This window comes from Eubalaena glacialis, chromosome 5 (genome assembly GCF_028564815.1).
Source record: "Eubalaena glacialis isolate mEubGla1 chromosome 5, mEubGla1.1.hap2.+ XY, whole genome shotgun sequence".
NCBI classification, from domain to species: Eukaryota; Metazoa; Chordata; class Mammalia; order Artiodactyla; family Balaenidae; genus Eubalaena; species Eubalaena glacialis.
Window position 1 is genome coordinate 123,911,966 of NC_083720.1, and position 24,529 is coordinate 123,936,494.

A 24,529-nucleotide genomic window follows, 5' to 3' on the forward strand; every position below is an offset into this window, starting at 1 on the left:
AGAATACTGGAAGAAAAAAAAACAGAAAAATATGTATTTACCTTGATATAAAAAGAAAGGTGAATAGTCCACAGCTTTTGTTGCTACAATGAATGAGAGATGGAATTTTCCATTTCTGTCTTCTATGTGCCCATGCTGACACTTGCGTAAATAAATTGAATGGATTTGTCTTTGCAATAAAGAGCTGATTTGTGGTAGAAATAGACTATTATTGGATCAGTCTTACCAAGAGACAAATTTAGGATGCTCTGACAAATTTGAAAACATCTCCCCAAATCACATCTGAAGAATACTGATGCTTGTGCAACAAAATAAACCAGAAAATATGTGCTATTACAACATCTTCTTAAAAACCTTGTTTGTATCCAATGGTTTGTTTATTTACATCACAATAAATGGGACTAAAGTTTTCTTCATTTTACACTCTGTGCTTCTGATTGAAATATACTTAGGTTGTAAAAATTGTCACTGCTATATGGCAAGCTTATATATCTTTGGTAATCAAAGTCAGGAAAGACAGAGTTGGACATTCTAATCTTTATCTTAGGAAGTTTTTAAAGAGTATTTTGGGGAGTAGCCAATGAATATCAACATGTAAACACTTTGTCTTTAAACATTTCATAAGGTAAAAATCTTAATCCAATTTTTTTTTCCACTTTAGAAAGAAGCTTATTAGAGAAAACTTATGTTCATTTCTTTATGTTTTATATAGTAAAAATGGTATTTTCAAGATGCACAAATTAATTTTATTCTACCTTAAAATATTTTATTCCCTCAAAACAATTACTATATATATTAATGGTAATTCTGTCCACAATTTTGTTTCTTTGCTTATCATTTTATGGATTATTAGAGATGTATGGACAATAAATTCCTTTGAATCTCTTTCTGTTTATTTGGCCTCCCCTTAGAGTGGCCCATTGGCTTGCCCCATCTGATCATGTCCTTTCTGCTCTCTTGCTTGGTAACTCTCAACAATTACCAAGTGACAATAGGAACACCAAGTTCTTTCTTATCTGTTGTCTCTAACCTAATGTTCCCCACAATCTGAAAAAGAGTAGATATTTTGTTTAATAATGAGTTCTAGGCTCTTATTAATTGTCTTAGATTCCTATTGCAAATTCTTAATTATACGTTAAACTCTATTATTTTAATATACTTTCTGTAGCAATTGACACTAGGACATTTATCAACACAGAAAGTACCCAGAAAATGTGTATCCCAAGGAGTTTTGTTACACTATTTTCAACAAAAATGAATTAAGCAACCCATCTGATACTGATATTAAAAACACTACAAATGAGGCCTAGCTTACTTTTCTAGAAAGTACCACCTACATGTTCTTTATTTTAATGCTGTTTTATAGGCTTAAAAGTTTGATACCATCTGATCCCAGGTCCACATTGCTTCTCATTATTTAGCAGGCTTGGGGTCATGTGACATAGCTACTTGATCTTTGGGTTACTATTCTGATGAATTCTGAATTTTCACAGATCCAGCGTCTCTTCCTTCCTTCCTTCCTTCCTTCCTTCCTTCCTTCCTTCCTCCCTTCCTCCTTTTCTCCCTTCCTTTCGTTCCCATGTAATTCCCCTAATTAATCAAATTCATTGGTGCCATTCCTCAGAAAGCCTCAGACTGGGGCTATTTTCTGCCTTAGCACAATAATGGCTGGATACAGAAATCTATCAGAAGACACAATATACCGACTAACCGACCTTTAGTCCAGACTATGCTGCAACTTTTACTACAAGTGTCTGCGATTATTATCATTCCTGAATCAATTACTTGATTTTTAGAACTCTTACTTTGTTCTCTAGCTCCAAACCAGCACTTCATTCATCAGGAGGATACCTTCACGTCTTTCCTACTAGTAGATTATTAACGTGCTTCTCACTCAGTGGTTTCAATAAGAGACCACTGGCTGGAGGAAACAGGATTTGAGATAAATTCTAGTGGTTTCACATGGCTACACATATTACCACATTACTACACATTACCACAGACTTACTTAAAATAAGACAAATTTATTATCTTACAGTATCAATATTGGAGGTCAGAAGTTCAAAATGGGTATCACTGGGTTAAAATCAAGGTGTTAGTGGAGCTGCATTCCTTCTAGAGGCTCTAAGACAATGTAGTGGGTTGAAATGATGACCTCCAAAAAGATATGTCCACATCCCAAACCCCGTCTATAATCTGCACTAATATGGTAGCCACTACACACATGAGCCTGCTGAGCACTTGAAATATGGCTAGTCCAAATTGAGGTACGTCGTAAGTGCAAAATACACATCAGATATCAAAGACTTGGTATAAAAAATATATATAAATAATCTCATTAATAACCTTAGTATCAGTTACATGTTGAAATGGTAATATTTTGAAAAGATGAGGTTAAGATATATTATTAAAATTAATTTCACCTATTTCTTTTTACTTGTTTTAATGTGGCTACTAGCGCATTTGAAATTACACATGTCATTTGTATTTTATTTCTATTGGACAGTGATGGTTTATATCCTTGCTATAGTTCTTAGAAGCGGAGGGATTAATCTAAGTACACAGCAACAGCAAGGAACATTCACCTCCTTCTGTTCTAATTTCCTGTACTCTTCCTTATTTTTCCAAATGAATTAGGTAATGGAGGTAAGACTGCTAGCATCAGGGCAATGACTTTCTCTTCAGAGTCTCAGTATGACTGATTTGAAACTCAGTAAAATACAATCAGTAAATGAACAAATGAGTTGAACGAATGATCAGTTGAATGAATTTTTTGAATGAATATTGAGCAGCACCTACATCACACATTTAAACATTTGTCTTTATCACTGATGAACATTTATTACAGTATGTTTTGAGTATATATACATTCCACAATCTTGTGAATATATAATTGGAGAAAAAATCATTTTTATTCAGTGAAGACACCACTCTAGCCTAGTGCAAAATGTTCTAACCGTACAATATCAAAAATGACACATATCCTAAATTATTCTCTCAGTTTGAATTAGTCATTTGCAACTTTTTTTCTTACTAGCTTATAAGCAAGTCAACTGAAGTAATACTACTTGTCAGCAACTTTGCATGAAAACGAAGTTCCCCAGACCCTTTAACATTTACTGGACATATTTATCAAATAATTATATGCACAAGAAATCTTATGGGAAGTTCGTATGACAAACAACATAAGCTAACATTCATTGATTTAACAAATTTTTATGAGTGTGTCCCATGTACCAGTCACTATGCTAGTTCATTTTTATGCATAATTTCACCCAATGTTTAGAATACTCTAATAAATCTTATCATCAATTCCACATTTTACTAATGAGGAAACTCACAGAGTTTAACTGACTTGTCCGTAGTGGCATACCTAGTGGGTAGAGTAGAAACTGTCAAAAGAAAATTTGGAGAGCTTTAGTTGATATGAATATTTTATTGAACAAGAAACAAACTGTTGGCAAACAGAGAGACTTCAAAACCAAAAGTGCTATGCTCTCAGCCGTTACAGCTCAGTTTACAAAGCGTGAATGAGGAAGTACATTGTTTTCTATTGTGATTGGTTACTAGAAGCTTACATTCCTTTTAGGGTAGTAGCACTGCATAAGCTTGTTTGTAGCTGATTGGCTAGGAAGTTGCTAGAAAGAAAGCTTGAGCTTTGGTCTAGATCAGAGTCAGCATTTCAGGGAAATCAGGACAGTTTAAGTTTGGGTTACAGGGCAGTGGGTAGTTGGATACCCAGACTGTGGCTCCATTTTGGGTTTTCTTTAACACCACAATTCGGTCTTCATGCTTATTCTAAGGCCCTTGTTCTACTACAAATTTTTGACATGCATTAAAAATTTTACAGAATTTAAATACTTCTTTGATAATCATTTCCAGGAAAGCAATGTTATGTTTAAATATTAAATACATACTATGACCACTGTGTATCTTAGCAAATGGCTTCATCAGCAGTTGCAGAAGGTCTGGTCAGCAGTGACCAATGGCAGGAGGGTAAGTGAAAACTCACTTCTCTGAGGGATATCTTCAGTTTTTGCCATCTCAGTAGCCCTTCTCCACTCTTTGTTTGAAGTTTTTATTACAGTCCCTAGAATTTCCTTTGGAAACCATACACATCATGTTTGAACTTAAGATATGTGAATTTCTGCTTCAAGCCACTGAGTTGTGACAGTCAAGAAAAATATTATGCAATGGAAAAAGAACCCAGCTAGGAAATAAGAATCATTCGGTCTAATCCAAGCTCTGCCACTAACTGGCTATAAGATCTTGGAAAACGTACCTATTTATCCAGATGTCTACACCCATAAAATAAAGGGGTTGGTCTCCACATGATCTCTCGGAGAAATCCAGCTGCTGGTTCTGTGATCTTGCCTAAGAGAAGGTCTGAAAATTCAACCCTCAAGGAACAGTTAGGAGTTTATTTCTATGAGACCCAAGGTGATTGAGAATCCAAACCAAGCAACTGTACCTCATTTTTTAAATTGTTTATTGAATAACAAAGAATCAGTATTGATTTGATTGATAGCAATTTATAATGAGAGAAGAAAAGAGAAGGTTATAGAATATCACAGAATCAATTCAAGAGAATTTGCTGGAGTTGAAGGACATAAGTCTCCAGAGTGAAACCACGTTCTAAATGCCAAATAAATGTATGAAGAAGTCTGTTTTCTAGACAAGTATTTGTGTAATTTTGGTACCAAAGGAAGAAAAAAAGACAAGGTCCTAATAATTTCCAGAGGGAAATAGATATGTCGTCAATAGGGGAGTGATCAAATTGGTACCAGCCTTCTCAGCAATAACACTGATGCAAGATAGTCATGGAGCAAAGCTTTCAGAGATCTGAAAGAAGCAGATGCAGGATGAGAATTCTATGTCTAGACAAATATTCAGTCAAATGTTTGGAATAAGCACATGTTTAGACACAAGTTTTCAGAAATTTCACTTCCCACACACTCTTTGCTCTAGCAAGACAACTAAGTAATTCAAGAAAGGCAAAGATAAGTTCCAGGAAAGATATCCTTCCCAAGATGAAATCCCAGGATGACCACCTCAAAGCTATCCTAAAAAGTGACTTGTCCAGATGACAAGTAAGGGAAAGAGTGTCCCAGGGGAAAGTCAGTAAAACAAACACTCTGTAGAATGTCTGATAAGCTAAACAGTTTAAATACAATGTTTGCATAAAGAGACAGAGTGGACAAAAAAGGAAATTAGAAACTCTTGATAAATGAAAAAGCTGCCAAAGAATAAACTATTTGGCTTTCAAGTAAGCTACATTTACATAGTTTATTGATTTAATTAAATAGAGTGATTTAACTATACTAGGAAGTTGGTGGTTTAAGAGACAAAAGAGTAAATAAATAATTTCTAAAATTGAATAATTGAATAATAGCAGTACAAGACAGCATTCAGAGATATGGAAAAAAACAAAAAGAATCAGCTAAGAACCAAAAGTCACAAACTTCCAGTTATAAAACAAATAAGTCCTGGATGTAATGTATAGCATGGTGACTATAGTTAATAATACTGTATTGTACATTTGAAAATTGCTAAGAGAGTAGCAATTTAATTAAATTGCTAATTAAAGCTTCTTATAAGAAAACAAAAAATTGTAACTACGTGAGGTGACAGATGTTAACTAGACTTATTGTGGTGATCATTTCACAATATATATGAATAGCCAATCATGTATAACTAAAACTAATATAATATTATATATCAATTATATCTCAATTAAAAATAACTAAAAGAAATAGCTGAAAGAATTAAACATGGTTGCCTGTATATAGCCAAACTGGAGTCTGGGGAAGAGCCTGTACCCTTTCATCAAGCTTTACTATATTATTTGGTGTTTTCACCATGTTCATGGGGTATTGTGATCTAAAATATTTTGATTTTTTCCACTGAAATAATGATATTAGGAAAGATTTTTTAAAGTACTTTTGATGTATGAACACAGAGTGCATAATTCTCTATATAGTATGATCTCAATTTTGTAAAATAAATACCTGATATATATATATGTCTTTTAAATATATATCAGATATTTGTTTTATTTATTAAAATATTGAGTTAAACATATATGTATTGTATGTATTTTACTAAATTGGGTATTATATATATTCAGTTTAATAAAGGTTAATAAATAAAACAAATACAAGACATATAAAAGAAAAACATATATATCAGATATTTCTTTTATTTGTGTTACTAATTGTAGCTCATACTGTGAGAAATGTGTATTCTGTGATATAGGTATATATTTAAGTATATGTATATATTTAAACTTTATATATGTTTATTTGAACCCCATATTTGATGACTGAGAACATTGAGAAAGCAGATAAGAAGAGTTTGGAAAGCAAATTTCCTGTGGAAGAAACTTCTGATGCGACCTTAGTCTTTAATGTCTAGGAGGCAGGGAATTTTGACATTGCTGGTTGGTAGAGTTTATACTAGGCCAGAGGTAGGTTTTTACCTTGCAAAGCTAGCTTTGAACTGCTGACAGCAGCTAAGAGTCCAGAAGCATTAGTCACTAGGTATTTTGGGCTTTGCCAGGTGCCTGCAACTTGTTGTGGTCTGACTCTAAAAGAATTTCTGTGGAGATAGATAGGGCCAAAGGCATGGGCCTTTAGCCAGCACAGATGGCCTCAGAGTACACGTTGCTGCAGTTTGACCTTAAACTTGTAGTGCAATGTGAGGGCCTCAAAAGCTATGCCTTCGGCAGGTGCTAAGGCCTCAGACTGCAGGCGGCTGTAGTTGATAGTGGTGCAGACACAGCTTGGCCTGCCATCACTGGCCAGGCTAAAGTGGACTCTTACCTGCATATACATGGCCAGTCAGCAAAGTTACAAGTGAGACACAGAACACTAGGGAGCTTCCAGCTAGAAAACATTAAAATATCACGTGGCTGAGGCTTAGGTGGCAGGAGGTAGTGCTCCATTCTGCCTTCACGGTACAGGTTGAGACTGTGGAGCACTTGACCTTTAATTGTGTGTCTGGTCCAAAAGCTTAATATAGAAAATGAAAATAGAAAAGGACGTTTGGGCAAGTTTCAAAATAATTATTGTAGCTGAGCATGTGGGTATCACAGCAGCCAGGGGATTTATGGGATGGAAAAGAAGAAGGAGATTGTCTGGACATCAGAGGACCATATGGCTGGGACACCTGCCTCCACTGGGACCTCAGGGCACCTGCCTCACAACAGCCTCAATAGCAGCTTCAGTTGAGAAATTTTGAGGGTGCTTTTTCAGCTGAAACACATGTGGCTCTAAGGTGAAATCCTTTTCTAAGAGGCAGGGGTTTTTTTTTAAACCAAATTAAATCCATTCCAAGAGGCAAAGGTACTCAGTAGGTACTCAGTAAATGTTTGTTGAATGAATAAATGATTCACATTTATTATTAAAAAAAAAAAGAGGCAAAGGAAGGGTGCCACTATACACAGGCACAAAATTCCTCACAGAAGACCTAGGAGTCAGTACTAACAATAAAGCTCATCCTCAGGACTGAAATGCTTAAAGGGAAAAGGAAGTTAAGAGGGTTTGAATACGTTGGGTGAGAAAGAAAGGATTTTCAGATAACACCTCGTTTGTGTGGAGGGCTGCTGCCATTGCAAACAAAGATGGCAGCATCGTCTCAAGACCACCCTCCTAAGGAGATGTTAGGCTTCTGGAATGTCACCCGCCCCACATATGGTAAATTCATAGTGACAGAATTAATCATTTGCTGGGTGATTCCTACCAATTACATTCACAGGGCGTGGATTCCAGAAAAGTAGACTGGCCGGCAATGCAGGCAAGCTGAAGCCAAGATGGTTACCATCTACCATCTGCCTTTCTTCCTCAGATACCAGTGTGATGGCCTTTGACAACACTATGTACTGAGTTTAGGGAACAGGATTGTTACCATGGATCACTGCTCTAGGGGTGAGGGTTTGGCTTATATTGTAAATTTAGTGGGTGTAGAATTAGGGTTACTTTTTGAGTCTTATTTTAAAGGGTCCTATTAGAGTGAGAATGATGTGTCTTGACACTGAGTTAAGAATTTCTGAGGCCCTAAAAGATCCACACCCTTCCCAGGTTGTAGTTGATGAGAAAAACAAAATAAAACAAAACAAAAACCAACTCTGCTCATTTGTGGTGAACTCCTCTGACAGAACTGAGTAGAATTACAAATTGGGAAGGATGACTTTTGGACTTTTTATTTTTTTAAGTCAAAGGGATTTGATTTTGAGCCTTATTTCCTTTGGATTTAACTTGCAAGAGTATTTATTCTTTGAACTTTAATTTCTCCCTAGAAATTTAATATTGGCAGAGGGCTTAGGGGTAAAGTTAAGGCATCTTTATTGTTGGAATTTTATGAATAGGTCTTTATGCATTTTATTATTGGAGTATTATACTGTTACCATCTAATCTCATTGCAAAACTTCTGATAACCCGTATAGGACAACATAGCTAGACATAATTTGGCTTGAAAATTAGAATAATAATGGCTAACTTCTTGAGAATGTATTTTGTACTAGGTTGAATCTCTGCATCATATACATTTGTAATTACACATATATTACAGAATAGTATATGTAATGTCATTACATATATATTACATAATAATTACATATATCTGTACAATTATAAAGACTAAACTTGGCTCATACTTTTCTCCTTTTTGAGAGCCATCCTACTTAAAGGGATTTAAATTCTACTCTGCTCCTCAAGGGCCAAGGCATCCACTAGTGGAACTTGGTCTCCCCAGGTCCAAAATTTCCTGTGGTCGAGTGGGTAAGTGCATAATTTTGGACTTCAATTAGCTGGCCCTTTGGTTTTTCACACAAAGCTATGTTCTGCAACTTAGTCTTTATCAGCAGTAGAATTATTATAGCCTTCACCTTCTATTCTTTATTTCTCAACTGATTTAAGAACCTGGGCAAGGAAGAGGGGTGTCATTATTCAGCTCCTCTCAAATACGGCTGTAGTGTATATGAATGTGCAATGCATCAATAAATGAGTATATATGTATATATAACACACAAAAAGTATGCATTCAAATATACTATATATATGCACATATGTATATATATAAACATATACCAATGTGTAATGTATGTATACCTGCATATATTATATGTAAACATATATATAACATAATGTACACTCACACATATGTATATACATATTCATGTATATAAATTAAATATATCTGTTTTATCTGGATTGTGGGATTACTAGCAATATTTTATTTCTCTTCTTTACACCTTCTATATTTCCAACTTTTTTCAATGTATATTCATAAATCAGAAAAAAACTTAGTGTTTAAATGACTAAGTTCAGTTGTCACCATAACTTGTGTCCTGTTTCTTCCTCCTTTCCACAGAAGTTACCCTTTTCTTTTCACAAAATGTCTTTATTAAACGAATGAGACGGGCTTCCCTGGTGACGCAGTGGTTAAGAATCCGCCTGCCAATGCAGGGGAAATGGGTTCGAGCCCTGGTGAAGGAAGGTCCCACATGCCGCGGAGCAACTAAGCCCCTGCGCCACAACTACTGAAACCCACGTGCCCAGATCCCGCGCTCTTCAGCAAAAGAAGCCACTGCAATGAGAAGCCCGCACACAGCAAAGAAGAGTAGCCCCTGCTCGCCGAAACTGGAGAAAGCCCGCGCGCAGCAACGAAGACCTGACACAGCCAAAAATAAATAAATAAATAATAATTAAAAAAAAAACAAAAAACCCAAATGAGAACGCATTTCAATGTATTTTACTTTATCTGACTTATACATTTTGCTCTTTGGTCACCCTGATTACAGTGGGACTTTCTTAAGAGGAAGAGTCCTGTCACCGTAATTCAATGCATATAACAGTATGCATTTTCTCCTGTGCATATAACAGTATGCCTTGCATACAGTGAGTACTCATTAAATACTTATTGAAATTTGATTCTACCACCATTTCCAGGCAATTGGGTTGTACTCCAATGAAATAACTGCTGGAAACAGGAGAAAAACAATCCCCCCAGACACACACAATGAGGTAATTCCAGGCAATTGTCATGCAATAGTTCAATGAGTTTGTTAGAGAAGGCTCAAAAATAAAACCATAATCCATGTAGCAGCAGATTTAGATCAGGCTCTAAATCTGAGTTAGATCAGGTGCACCATATCTGATTCAAGGTAAAATAATGGGAACATATTTGAAATCAAGCCTAGGCAGACTGATTACGGAAACATGGTGAGATGTGCTTAATATTTCCTCAGAGACCATAACAACACCTTTTGCCAAATCAACAAATCTTGTTTTCCTGTCTCTTGAGAGACTAGATGATTGAGTAACAGGCTGCAGTTGTGAAATCTTTAAGCTTGGCTTCTGTTTGCAGCCTGTCAGGCACCACGTAATGTGAAGAGCTGATGAAATTTCCGTAGGACCCTCAGAGCCGCCGACGCCAGCCCTGGGAGCACACTGAAATTACTCAGAAGCTGTAAAAATGACTGACGCCTGGCTCTCTGTCCTCTCTCAGCCCCCCACCCCTGGCTTCCTATGTAATTGACCTCATGTGCAGCCTGAGTGTCCAGAGTTTTAAAAACTCCCCAGGTGATTCTAAGATGAAGCCAAGAGTGCGAATCAATTCTTGAGGGTCTCTTGGAAGTCTTAATGCATTTTTTTTTCCCCCCTCTACCTACAGATTGTCCCAAATAGACACACCTCCTTCCTGGAGACTCAAGTGAAATCACACAGGTTGGTTCCTGGTTGGCCTGGAATTGTAAAGATAACTTTTTCACCTTAAAGCCTTCATTTCTAGTTTAATGGTGCTGAGTCACACAATTCTCCCTCTGAAGAAAAATGTGCTTTTGTTGCACAGAGTGTTAACCTGTTCTATGGATGTGAAAGAGTCGGGGATAAACAGTATGCTAAAAGTTAGGAAGAAAAATGTAAATACTTTTAAGTATGAAGACTATTTTTCCTGCCTCACATTAAATGGTTTCCTAGATTCTTACCTGTCACAGCTGGATTTTAGAATTCCTTGATTGAGAAAAAGTATAATATAAAAGGTATTATACATTTTAAAAACTGTAAAAAGGTATAAATGTATTTATTAATCAAGTAGGGAGCTACATTTTTTTTTTAAGTTAAATGCATGCGTGTCATTCTAACTATTTAGCATACAGAAAGTGTTCGGTACACGTGAGAATTCATGGACTTTTTACAATAACTTTGTGTCTCCTCCAGGGTTCATTGCCCGAAGACTTGGGTTACTGTTCAATGTGTCTGCACATGGCAGTAGTTTGATTTGTCCATCTCACCATTTCTCAGACACTTATCACCATATAATCTGGCCCATGGTGGTACCAAGGTCTAGACAGTCATTCTCATCCCTGTTCCCAGATCCCAGAGCTGTTCAGGCATCACGACTCAGTCTTTTCTTTTTTTAACTACCACTGAAGAAGCTTTCACTGATCTGTTTTTATGCTTAGCCTGGGAGCAGTAAAAGTTATACTCAAGCTGTAAGTAGTTGGTCCTTAACTATCCTTTCTAACTTCAAACCGTGTCAGTGACGTTACATTTCTTGTTCGCCATAAGGGAATGAGAGAACTATGGGAGCTGTCATTTATGTGATGAAATATAACTATATTGTTGAGTAAAAGACAGCTGTGGGAAGTTAAATAAACCTACAGTGTGTTAAATAAAACTACAGCTTGAAAGAAGTTTGCTAGTTAATGTAAAGAGCTGATCGAAGCTGTGATAAGGATGAAAATCAAGGACAAAATTGCCATACAAAGGGTTTGAGAGCAGAGACAGTACCCTTCCTTTAAATGCATATTAATCATGGGCATATGTAAAATGGAAGCTGCCCTAGTTCTATCTTCAAGGCTATGGGTATCCTTGAAAAGCTTTTATCATTCTCATCTTTCTTCATCCACAAAGATGGATGTGTACTTACTGTTGGGTAATGTTTAATTTGTATTTGGATCAGTTGTCAATGACACAAAATTTTAATTTTCACATAATTTTTTGAAGCTTGCAATCTAGGGAACAAATATATTCCGAGTCTCAATTTCTTAAGTGACTCTAGTAAATCATCTGTACTCGTGCCATTCCAGGGACCACCTAGTTAAATTTTACATTCTCCTTGCCCTAGGAAAATCTAATTTTCCAAGCAAAATTGATGAGCCCCAGATCTTGGGTGTTGCATTGGATAAAATTATAAATAAAATCATAGGTGCAAGTTTCAAAGGTATTTAACTAGAAAATTTCAATGAAGAAATTGTCACAGGTGATTTTGAGAGTGTAAAGCACTGATTTAGCCATTATTCTGCTTAAAGGGAAAATAGAGACAATGAGAAAGTATTCACATACTTTTATGTCAAAAATTTCAGTTATATCTATGCTTATTTCATAGCCAGTTTTGATCAAATCTGTCTTCTGATCGAGGGAAACTTTTTCCCCCCTCCTAGTATACCTTCCCATGTGGAGGAGAGTAAATTGGTGCAATTCTTGGACCCTCTTTGCCCTTTTACTGACCTCAACCTAGATGAGCTAAGTGACTTATCTGACTGGTAATTTGGGAAGAACAAATGCCTTTTGTTCTTCTTGGAAGTGAACCTACCCACAAGTTAGCTTCTGTTTTCTGTGCTGTGAATCTTACCCAGGAATCTCCCTCCAGGTAGAGATAGTTGCCTGGGTCCAGTTGCCCATGGAAGGGTACATAGTTCTAACTATTTAGCTGTTAAGTGTCATGAAATTCATTTGGCTCCCACAGACCTCCACCTTTGGCTTTGTGAATATTGATGGTGATACACTGGCCTCCATTTGCTGCTTTATTTTTTCCTTTTCCAATTTATTCTGAACTCACGTAGAGAGAAGGAATACATACACTAGCATGTACTGAAAAAGGTAAGGAACTGTGTTATATTTGTAAGTTTGCTTTCATAATTTAAAAGAACCATTGTCCTGTATTCTGTGTAACAAAACCACCTCAAAACTCAGTGGCTTGAAGCAGTTTATATTATTTGTCATGATTCTTTGCATTGACTGGGCTCAGTTGGGCAGTTCTTGCCTCACATTTCTCATGTGGTTGCAGTCAGCGGATGGCTGGGGCTGGATGTCCACCATGACTTACAAGCCTGGCACCTCAACTGAGATCCAAGATCAGCTGTCTCGCTCCACTGGCCCTTACACGTGGCCAGGTAAGGGCTTCCTCACATAAGAGGAAAAGAGGGTCTCCTGGTATTTAGACTTCTTACTTTGTGATTGGCCTCTCCTAGCACATGTGTTTCAAGAAAACAAGGCAGATGCTGTAAGGCTTCTTATGACCTAGACTTGGAACTTATGAAGCATCATTTCTGCTGCATTCTATAGCATTTATGAGGTCAGTCCAGATTCAATGTATCTGGATTAGCAAGGGTACCAGTTCCAGGAGCCTTTGTACACAGACATGGGGGCTTAGCCACAAACTGTAATGTTGGAAACATAAATGTTTGTTGTAGGAAACTTTATTTATTATGATGTTTATTAGAGAAAATTGTGTTCGTTCACTTAATTTTGTAATCGTTTGTTTTAGGAAGCTGAAATCTCACTAATCTTATGGTGATTAAATGTCGATTATTTAATTCAATGTATTGTTGAAATTAATGTATTATTGATTTCATTCAATGTATCATAATTTATTCCATCACTTAAAAGATTTTAATTTTTTTCCATTTTGAAAACTACATGAAAGACTTACTTGTGTATGTTATTTTTTAGTTAAAATAAGTAATTCTGCCAGCTTAATTTTAAAGCACAACATGAATCTATTTCTTCCACAGCAAGAAAACCTTAAAAATGTAAAGTGCTTACATGGCCACAAGAAGATGGTCATCCCTGGAGCTGGGGATGCTATAACAGTCTCTAGAGTTGGGCATGTGGAAAAAAGAACCCAGAGGGCAGAGTGTACAGTAGAATCTTGAATGAGCTGATAGCACTCCAAAAGCATGTGTCTGGGTGAGAAGAAGACACCTAGTTCTAGCTGATTCTAACACCAGCAGGTCTATCCAATACCTGTTACATGGAAACGTTTCCAGAGCATAGCTCAGCTTCTCTGGAAAGACTGAGAAAGAAGGCGGGCCCCCAAAGAGCAACTGAGATTTAGGGTCAGTAAACAGGGGCAAGGCAGGAACCATGCTATTAAGACTGGAATTTATTGCAGGAGTATGGATGTCACAGTTTTATATAAGGTAATTATAGCCACAGTAATATATAAAGCACCAGATATTAGTGGTTTTTCATCATGGAACTTTATTTTTCACTTAAGTTTTAAATGAATGTTACTGATTGATGAGTGTCTCGCCTTCAAGCAATGATTCAGAAACAGATACTCTTTCCATCTTAAGACTGTCAGTTTTATCATGAAGATTTCAAGGTTGTCGTGCTTGTCTGCATAAGCAGTCAAGGGACGAGAAATTGAATGAAGGGATCATGAGTAAGAGACTTTCATGGGACAGGGATGGAAGGGACACACAAAACTCCAATCACACATAACTCGGTGGCATGGGCAAAGCCAGCTGGGAAAGAGAACACCAGCCAGAGATAATGGGGAATGGGATCTAGCTGTGGGTCCAGGAGGAGGAAAACGGGGCTTTGTTGAGAGGTTAGCCAGTCTTTGCCACACTCAGGACCTAGAATTAGTGAAAGAATCAGAGAGGCTTGGTATGGACCCTAAAGGGCTCTTGACATTGATATTCTTATGTTTCCTCTTTCTCTACAGGCAAGAAGAGCCCCAGAATCTTGGGAAGGGCTAAATCAACAAGGAGGCTTAGTGATCCAGTCTTATAGCTTAAAAAGACAAAGTAATGCTATGGAGGGATAGTGCATCTACAAAATCTAATTCTGACCAACTCTAATTCTACTAATCAGGAGGATATGATTGGCAGATGACCTAGAGAACCCAAAAAGGGATCAAATAAGCACTGCCAAAGTATTGATATGAAATAGAGAATATGGCTGAGAGATACTGTCAACAATAATGAAAGAAATAGCTGCTCATAGAGACAATGCCATCACATAAGAAAATTGAAATTTGGTGAGTGCCTATGGAACTAAGAAGAAATTTCTTCTGAAACCTTAACATTTTTCCACCTCATTAATTTTCCTAGTGAAGACATGCAATGCTGGTTGACCTATGGGCATTTATTTTACTTTGACTACCCACGTCGGCCTTGATTTTGCTACCAGCAGGATAAAAAGCCACCACTGACATCAGACTTAATCTTCCATTTCATTCTATCAGCCTTAAGAGTTAAATAAGAGTTTTCTCTATACAACTTTTCCTTTTTGTACTTTTTAGCATATATACATTTAATTTTTATTTTATTTTTAAATTTTTTTTCTGTTTTTTAAAATTTTTTTTTATTGAAGTATAGTTGATTTACAATATCATGTTAATTTCAGGTGTACAGCATAGTGATTCAGATATCTATCTATCTATCTATCTATATATATTTTTTTTTCTTTTTCAGGTTCTCTTCTATTATAGGTTATTACAAAGTGAAGCATATATGTATCTTAATTTTTGTTTTAAATGTACTCCACTTCTTAGCTTTAAGGCATTGAAACTCTTCTGCAGTCACTTGTCATTTGCTTTGGAAAAATAAATTTCCTATAACTTGGAATGACCCCTGTATACAAGAAGCACAATGGGACCCTAGGCAGAGGGACAACAGGGGCATCCCTATAGCCAGACCGAGCAATATCTTCATCTCAGAGCAAGGTGTGAACTGGCTTTTGCAACCCCTTCACAGGTCACTCATAAATCTGTGAATCCCAGAATAAAGTAACAACATAGAGAAGGACATGTTCCTTGTGAGACATCCAAAATGCCAGCTGGTTATTTTCTTAACCAGTGTTCATCTAATCCATTTGCTAAGCATTGTGGCTTTACAGCAATTCACGAGGGAGGAAATGGTTGCTTAATTGCCCAGAAGAATTTCCTAGAGATGCTTCAGTAATAACAACTTGTCTTTCTTCGCCCATGATCCATGAATAACAAAACAATTGAAAATGAATGTCACACTGAAAATATGACAATGGCATCTCTAGTCAAAATAAAGCACAGCATTGAAATAATTATTTGAATAAATCACACCCCTCCCCCTCAAAATGCCCATAATTTCCATAGCTCAGTTTGAAGCTTTCTAGTACTGGAGAATAAAGTGTAACTTTATTTTCTTTACTTCATTATATGTGAACACATTCAGCCAAAGGGATAAAGTGTCAAGAAACACCCTTTTTATTCTACTCAACTATCTCCCACCCCAGCTTGTATATCATTTTCCTTAGAGGTGTTGGGGGAGGGAAAATTTCCCCCTATGCTTTTGGGGTTTTTTTGGCTGGTCTGATAGTTAAATTGACATAAGAAAGATTAACAGGAGAAAATCAAATTTATTTTTGTACATACGGAGGTCTCATAGATATAGGACCTAAGCAGTGACCAAGGCAGGCAGCTTTTATACTTTTTTAGACAAAGAAACAATACATTTGTAAGGAATTGACAAGGAAAGGAAACTTAGGTTTGGGTGCTTAATAAGTGAAGAATCTAAGCAGAGTTTGTTTACTCAACCTTCTGGGCCCTGAATTCCCTGTCTCTGGTAATAAGGATGTCTCTGTACGCTCCTGGTGCAGGGAGGGTATTTTTCACATGGGAGGTTTTATGTCCTGCTTTCTGGGGACAAAGGAGAGTCAGAGTGTTCTTGCACTGGCTGTTTCTTAAGAAACTTTAGTTCTAAATCATCAATATGCCACATTGGCATATTTGGGGGCGACTTGCCCTGAACCCTAACAGGAGTCCTGGATTAAGAGTCAGACTACTCGGGTTTACACTCTCTCTCTGTCCCCAGCTAACACTTTGCTTCTGGATCAGTCGCTCCATTTCTCTGGATCTTACCTATAAAGTGATGAAGATAGGATAGCTCAGATTTCCAATTAATCTTATGATTCTATAATTCTATTTTCTCCTAAGAGAAAGTTCCTAATTATTAGCATGAGAACACTTTGCAAGCTTTAAAAGGTATTATAAAATATTCAAATTTATTGACTGTGTTAGCGTTCTATAATGTAGACCAAGTCAACAGGTGTTTGTTCGAGTATGACTAGAAAATGTGCTTTCTTTTGCCATTATGTTTTCAAACTAAATCTTCAGCCCCTTTGTCTCCAGTCTTCTCCCACCATTTCTAGAAATGTAAATTCACTGTCTTTTTCAAAAGAAACTCAGAATTGGTCTCCTTGAGGATATCCTTAAGAGTAATGGCCAGAAGAATCAGGTTTATCTATCTAGACTGAAATAATTGAGGTATGGATGTGAATTGGAACAAGAGGAAATGAATTTTCAGAGCACATAGAAATGTTTTAATATATTCCAGAATGAACTGTATTATTTTACCAAGGTATTGTTTGCCTTTTGATAGAGACAACACTCCCAAAATGAATATACATCCTGCCACTTTTCTTGTGATCTGTAATGAAGGTGAGCTTCCTCATGATAAATGTGTATTTAACAGTAAGTGACAACAGTATTGTCTCTCGTATTGTGTGCTAATAAGGTCACCTTCCAGATGGTCCACAGTCAGGACCTTCATTCCACGTATCAGTACAAAATTGGCTTCTTGGTGAAGAAAGTTAAGCTAAGAGAATTTTTCTGCAATTTCCAAGGGAAAAAGTGATGACGGTAATAGCTTCATTTAATAGAAATTATGTTTGAAGCATTGAAACTTCAGCTTCTTCAGGAAGTACTAGCTCCTGAGTTCCCAGCACTGTAGTAGATGTTTTTTACATATTATTTCTAATCTTCACAGAAATAGTTGAGCTATAAATTACTCCCATTTTATAGTTGCTGGAACTGGCACTTGGAATGTTTAAATTTTTTCAATGACTCATAGTTAATAAATGATTGAACCAGGATTTATATCCAGAACCATCAGACTCCAAAATCTTTCAACCTCTTGACCACTCCTGCCCACAATTGTCACCACCAGCCTTATGTGGCTTTTGTGACTTGTTCAAAGGGAGATTTTAAAGACTTAGAACTAAAAAATATAAAATATTTCATTAATAGAGCTATGGTCTGAATGTGTACTCCCCAAATTCCTATGTTGTAATCCTAATGCCCAATGTAATGGTATGTGGAGGATGGAGTCCTCATGAATGGGATTAGTGCCTTTATTAAAGAGACTCCATAGAGCTTCCTCACCCGTTCCATCATGTGAGGATACAAAGACCTGGAAGAAGGCCCTCACTCAACCATGCTGGCGACCTGATATCAGAGTTCAGCCTCCAGAATGGTGAGAAATACATTCCTATTGTTTATAAGCCACCAGTCTGTGGTATTTTGTTATAATAGCCTGGACAAATAGAAATAGTTTTTATATTGATTACCTATTGAAATAATAATATTTTAGGTATTTGGGTTAAATAAAATATGTTAGTAAAATCCATTTCATCTTTTTTTAACGTGGCTACTAGAAAATTTAAAATTATGTAATGGTTTCTATAGCCCACATTCTATTTCCATGGGCAGCCTTGATCTATACAACATTACCTTTTTTTAATATATAAATGTATTTATTTATTTATTTATTTATTTATTTATTTATGGCTGTGTTGGGTCTTCTTTGCTGCGCACGAGCTTTCCTTAGTTGCGGTGAGCGGGGGCTACTCTTCGTTGTGGTGTGCGGGCTTCTCATGGTCGTGGTTTCTCTTGTTGCGGAGCACGGGCTCTAGGCACGTGGGCTTCAGTAGTTGTGGCATGTGGGCTCCGTAGTTGTGGCTTGCAGGCTCTAGAGCTCAGGCTCAGTAGTTGTGGCGCATGGGCTTAGTTGCTCCGCGGCATGTGGGATCTTCCGGGACCAGGGCTCGAACCCGTGTCCCTTGCATTGGCAGGCAGATGCTTAACCACTGCACCACCAGGGAAGCCCCAAAACATTACTTTTATAAAGATCCAAAACACAGGTCGTATTCTCATCATTAAAATCTCAAAAGTTTTGACCAAAACCAAAATTAGTGCTTAGAAACCTTTATTGAAATTAGAAATTTCTTCCTAATAATATCTGTTAATAAGGCTTCTAATTAACTCAAGAAATTCAAATTAGCTTAGTAAATATAGTCATTACTTTTTAAATTATCTTAAGGCAAGGATCTGGAACTATCACTCATTAAAATTAATTTCTAAATAATCTGATACACATTGGTAGGTTAAATACCATTTAAAAAAAAAGATGATATCTCTGTTCCTTAAGGAATTCCTTTAAAGTAGAAAAAAAAGGAAAGTAAAGAAAAAACTGGTCCAGCTGATAGAGAAATTGTCCAAGATCCATGGGAGCTCAAGTCAATGAACCTGTAGCGAATGTATTGTTGGTTTTGAGGCCAGTGTTATTCAATTCTTCTTAAAATAGTATCCATTAAAAATTCAGCCCCAAATTTGACACATCATCTCAACTGGAATAGGAATTAATCTGAAAAATTCTCATAATTGAAGCAACGTCATAGAAATCCTTCCTAACATTTCTCATCTTCCTATATTCCCCTAACACTGAAAGGAAACACCTCTCACAAGCTGTGTTTCTTAATCAGACTTCTGGCTGCTAAGCAATAAGTTCCATCTTCCCCACCCTGGACAGCTGCTTCATCTGTGAACTTGGACTTCAAGCATCAGAGCTGTACTCATTGTTTACACATGCATAGCTCCTCTGCTTACACTCATCTATTGGTTCATTTGGAATTATATTTTGAGAGTCCACACTGTGCCTGGGACTGTTGTAGGTGCTTGGGATGTGTCAGTAAAAATAAAATAATCTTCCCACCCTCCTGGAATTTTAAGAGTTATATTGTAAGAACTTCCTGGTCTGGATTATAAACACCATGGAAGATTCCAAAGTCCCAGGACTCCTGGAAGAAGAATCAGATTTATAAAATAAATGCATATTCTCATCAATCAGCTGGATTTATATCTGTTCAGTGGGCACGGAGTTAAGCCCTTTTATATGTATTATCTCAGGTAATAGGTGTTAAGCGATGTGTGCTGAGAAAAAGCCACAGAAAGATTTGAGTTTACTTGAAATGTTTTTTCATTCTGTGGAATTACATGACAAGCTTGTATAAAGTATAAAGTTGCAAACAGCATCAGATTCTTCAAGTAACAGCATCACGACAAATCAGTGGTCTTAGGACAGAGAAATGGAGAAACCAAAGAGGACCATATGGCTTGGAACACTACCCATGCCCTTTAACCTCTCTTTCAATAGATCATTGCCTGATGATCTGAAAAATGAAAGGGAAGACATTGTCCTAGCTGCATAGTAAATATCCCTAGTCTAGTGATGCAATTGATTGAGTTAGTCACAAGCTCTGGTCAGATCTTGTCTTGGCATTGACTGACTGTGTGACCTCCAAAGATTGGCTTGTGCTTCCCGAGCCTCTGAGCCCTCACTGGTAAAATAAAGGTGTTGGCATGATTGCCAGTAACCTGTGCTACTAATCCTGTACGTTACAGATTCACGGCAAATATTTCTCAAGTTTGACAAGAAAATATTTTATCAGTCTCACTCTCTTCTTCAGTAAAATCCTACACTAGAGAAGCAAAGATTTTAATGATTTATAGAAAAACATAGAACTGAAAATAAAAGATACTTCTTCATTTAAAGTAAAAGGAATCCAGCTTGGGAACAAGAGTTCTCGTGGTCATATTTTACAAAGCACTTCTTTTTATAGGGCCCCTTTCATTTGTTTCAATTAAGAGCCCAGGGAAAACATATTTTTTGAAGTTTAATTATTATATACATACATATATGGAGAGAGAGAGAGAGCTCAACTTTTATGGGAAAATGTTAAAGGTATGAAGATAGTCCTGTTCAGTCCTTCTGAATCCTTTATTCTTTATTTGTGTGAGGATAACTTTGTACCAATTCCCTGGTGGAAAATGCACCGTGGAATTGAAGAAAGAAGGGAGGTCTGTTTGCTTTTCTGAGATGCTAATGCAGTCCCTAGGAAGTCACTTGTCAGAGGAGACAGTGATTCACTTGAACATTTCCCACCTTAATCTGGGATTTTATCTTCATTTTGCTAATTTTTCATGTCACTGTTATTGTTAGGTTCTTTTACAAAGTTGCTTCATGAACTTTTATATGTGCCGCACATTGCTGTATCTTTAAGGAAAAGATTTTGTCCATTTTGTTACCGTTCGTTCACTTGCTAACTTGAAATTTTCTTTGAAAAATAATTTTACTATTCTTATTTTTAACTCAGTGTTTTCATTTGTCTTGTGTTTGGCAATTCACATATATTTGAAATAAAACTACACAGAATTTTAGTCGAAGCAGAAAAATTAGAGCTACTTAAAAGTCCTAGCACAACACCCCTGTCACTTTGGCTGCCTGTCTTCGGCTACTGATATAAATGTCTGGTGGATGCAGATAAGGACAATATGAAATGCCAGGTAGAAGATTCACTAACCCCACAAAGGCAACCACGGTCAACAGCGATTGATGCCAGGCAGAGTTACTTAGCTTTGTTTAAAAACATATTTATTGTCTTAAGATAAAAAACACACGATCTAAGGAGACGGAGAATACAAAAAATTACTACTAAATTGTTTTGTGAAAATTATGAACAAATTATTGTTACCAGCAGTATTACATAAAAATAATTTCAGAGCATTTTCTCCCACATTGGGAACTATCTTCTTTAATTGCAAATTTAATGTTTTCGTGCTTTTAAATGTGTACACCTTTGATTACTTGTGAATTTAAATGTTATTTAATAGGTTTACTTCTTCCTTTGAGAATTTCTTGCTCAGCTTTTTCTGATTTTTGAGGGGATTCTTATCCATTGACATGAGTTCTCTGAGTCTATTTTTAATGGAGATAATATTTAGAAGCTAGTAAGTCAAATTATTTTCATTCTCAGAGATCCCTATTTTTTTTCAAATCACACCCCAAGTTTCCCAGTTAAATACACCTGGAGGATGTAGGACCAAATGTTTATTCCATGGATTTTGGAGAGAATTCCCATCTTTGTCCTTTATATGGGAGCTAATCCAGGAAGCTTGTTGCTGTAGCATAGGAGACTATGACAAAGAGGATGAAAGCATCTTCCCTTCTGGACAAGAGACATGAGGAAAAGAGGGGACAGAGCAGTAAAATAGGAAGAAGGTAATCACAAGGGGTCTATCCCTCACTCCAAACCCTCAGTGACTCACTTTCCAGGAGAGAAATGCTTTTGTCTTTAGAAATACACAGGTAGGCAGTACATGTAATTAGGCCAGAAATGTGTTCACATTACAGATACTGAAAGAGATCATAAGCCCCTTATGTTACCTACAAGTACTGTGATCTTCACAAGTCATTTTCCCTTCTGTGTTCTTTCCCAACTCTATCTTCTATCATCTCACAGCATCAGAGGGGATGGAGTCCTCAGACTGGCCCTGACTTCCCAGCTTCCTCCAGTCTCCACTTGAAAGTGGTGAGGCTGTTTCTTCCTGGGACCAGTGCCTGCTGAGTGCAATCGGGTCCCCATGAAGCAGTTTGAGCTTCATGTGCTGGCATCCTTCACAGGAGTCCCTGATTCTGGCCATTTGCCCCTGGTTTCCAAATCCTTGTCTACCATAGCCTCGTTGACCAGATCCAGGTAACTCTCTGCCCTTTCAACAGGCATATGGGCACCCCTGGGTCCCTTGCTTGACATGCATAGGGTGGTGGGAACCAGAAGCACTTCCTGAGGCTCTTTGTCACTGTCAAATGGCAGTTCTGAGCCATCGTTCCAGTATAATGGTGGAAGCAGCCACGTGTAAGCCCTCTCCTGGGGTACTGCAGTTACAGGACCCCTATTGGTATATGGGGAGGCGAGCCTCTCTTCATACGATCTACTTCTTAACTTTTTGAATGTTTAAAATTAGCTCTCCAAGAAGTAGACTCAAGGGATTTGGGGAGAGGGTGGGAGATAGTGATCAATCATTAAAAGTCTACCTTCCTTCTCTACTTGTACTTTCTTCGTCATTCTCATAATGCCTTGAGCCAGAAGGGGTGCACATATTCTCTCTCTATAGAATATCTCCCTTTACCCTCTAGGACTTCAAGATTCATGGCTGAGTATGTAGGTGCAGTGCCACTACTTGGAAATAGGAATTAACAAGGGCAAAAATAACAACTCCATCACATAATTAAGGATAAAAGCCGTATCTGTCATGTTTATAATAAATATTGTCCTAAAATTGCCTCTTCATTTTCACCGATGTTATTATGAACAAAACTTTTATTTTTATGTAGTAAAATATGAAGATTTTCCTTTATTATTTTTTAAAAAATACTTTGTATGTTTGGGAAGTCCTCCTCTATTCTATTCCTCCTCTATTCAGAGGTCAGAAGAATATTCATATAAATTATGTATAGCATTTTATAATATTATTTTTGATATAAAGATATAAAATTTATTTTGATATATGGTATGAACTAAAAACCAAATGTTATAATTTTATAAATAACCATCTATTGTCCACCGACTATTTGATGACTAGCCCTTCCACCATTTGATGACTAGCCCTCCTGTTGATGTTTCCTTTATCACAAACAAAATTTTTTTTAAATTAATTAATTAATTTATTTATTTATTTATTTTTGGCTGGGTTGGATCTTTGTTGCTGCCCGTGGGCTTTCTCTAGTTGTGGCGAGTGGGGGGCTACTCTTCGTTGCGGTGCGCGGTCTTCTCATTGCAGTGGCTTCTCTTGTTGCGGAGCACGGGCTCTAGGTGTGCGGGCTTCAGTAGTTGTGGCTCGTGGGCTCAGTAGTTGTGGCTTGCAGGCTCTAGAGTGCAGGCTCAGTAGTTGTGGCGCACGAGCTTAGTTGCTCCGCGGCATGTGGGATCTTCCCGGACCAGGGCTTGAACCCATGTCCCCTGCATTGGCAGGCGGATTCTTAACCACTGCGCCACCAGGGAAGCCCCACAAACAAAATTTTTATGAATTATATGGTAATCTATTTTGTATTATTGATATGTTGAATTTTAGCAGTATTATTCAGGTTTGATTTTCAATCTTTCTAATACTGGTTTTTCTTTTTTATATTAGCCTTTCTTTTTTATTCTTTAAAATGGATATGGTGTTAAAGTCTAAATAAATCTAGCTAGGATTGATTAGAATTACATTTAACCCAAACGTTAATTTGGGAGGAATTTATTTCTTTAAAATATTGTTTTGCCATCAAGAAATATGGTATGTGTCTCTCTCTATGTATTCAATAAAGTTGTAGTTCTTTTTTATGTGTGTTATATAGTTCTTATAATGGTTATTCTAAATATTTCATATTTTTGTCAACATTTTATTGTGGCTTACAATTTGATTTTAATTGGTTATAGTTGATATGTTTAAATATATTCTTAATTGCCTCCTTTTTAAAATTTTCACTTAAAATTTTAAGTGAACAAGTCATATCATTTGCATACAATTATTTTCCTCCTCCTGTTCAATAGGTAACGTCTTATTTTTTATTCTTATTTTATTTTCATGTATTTCAGATGAGTTT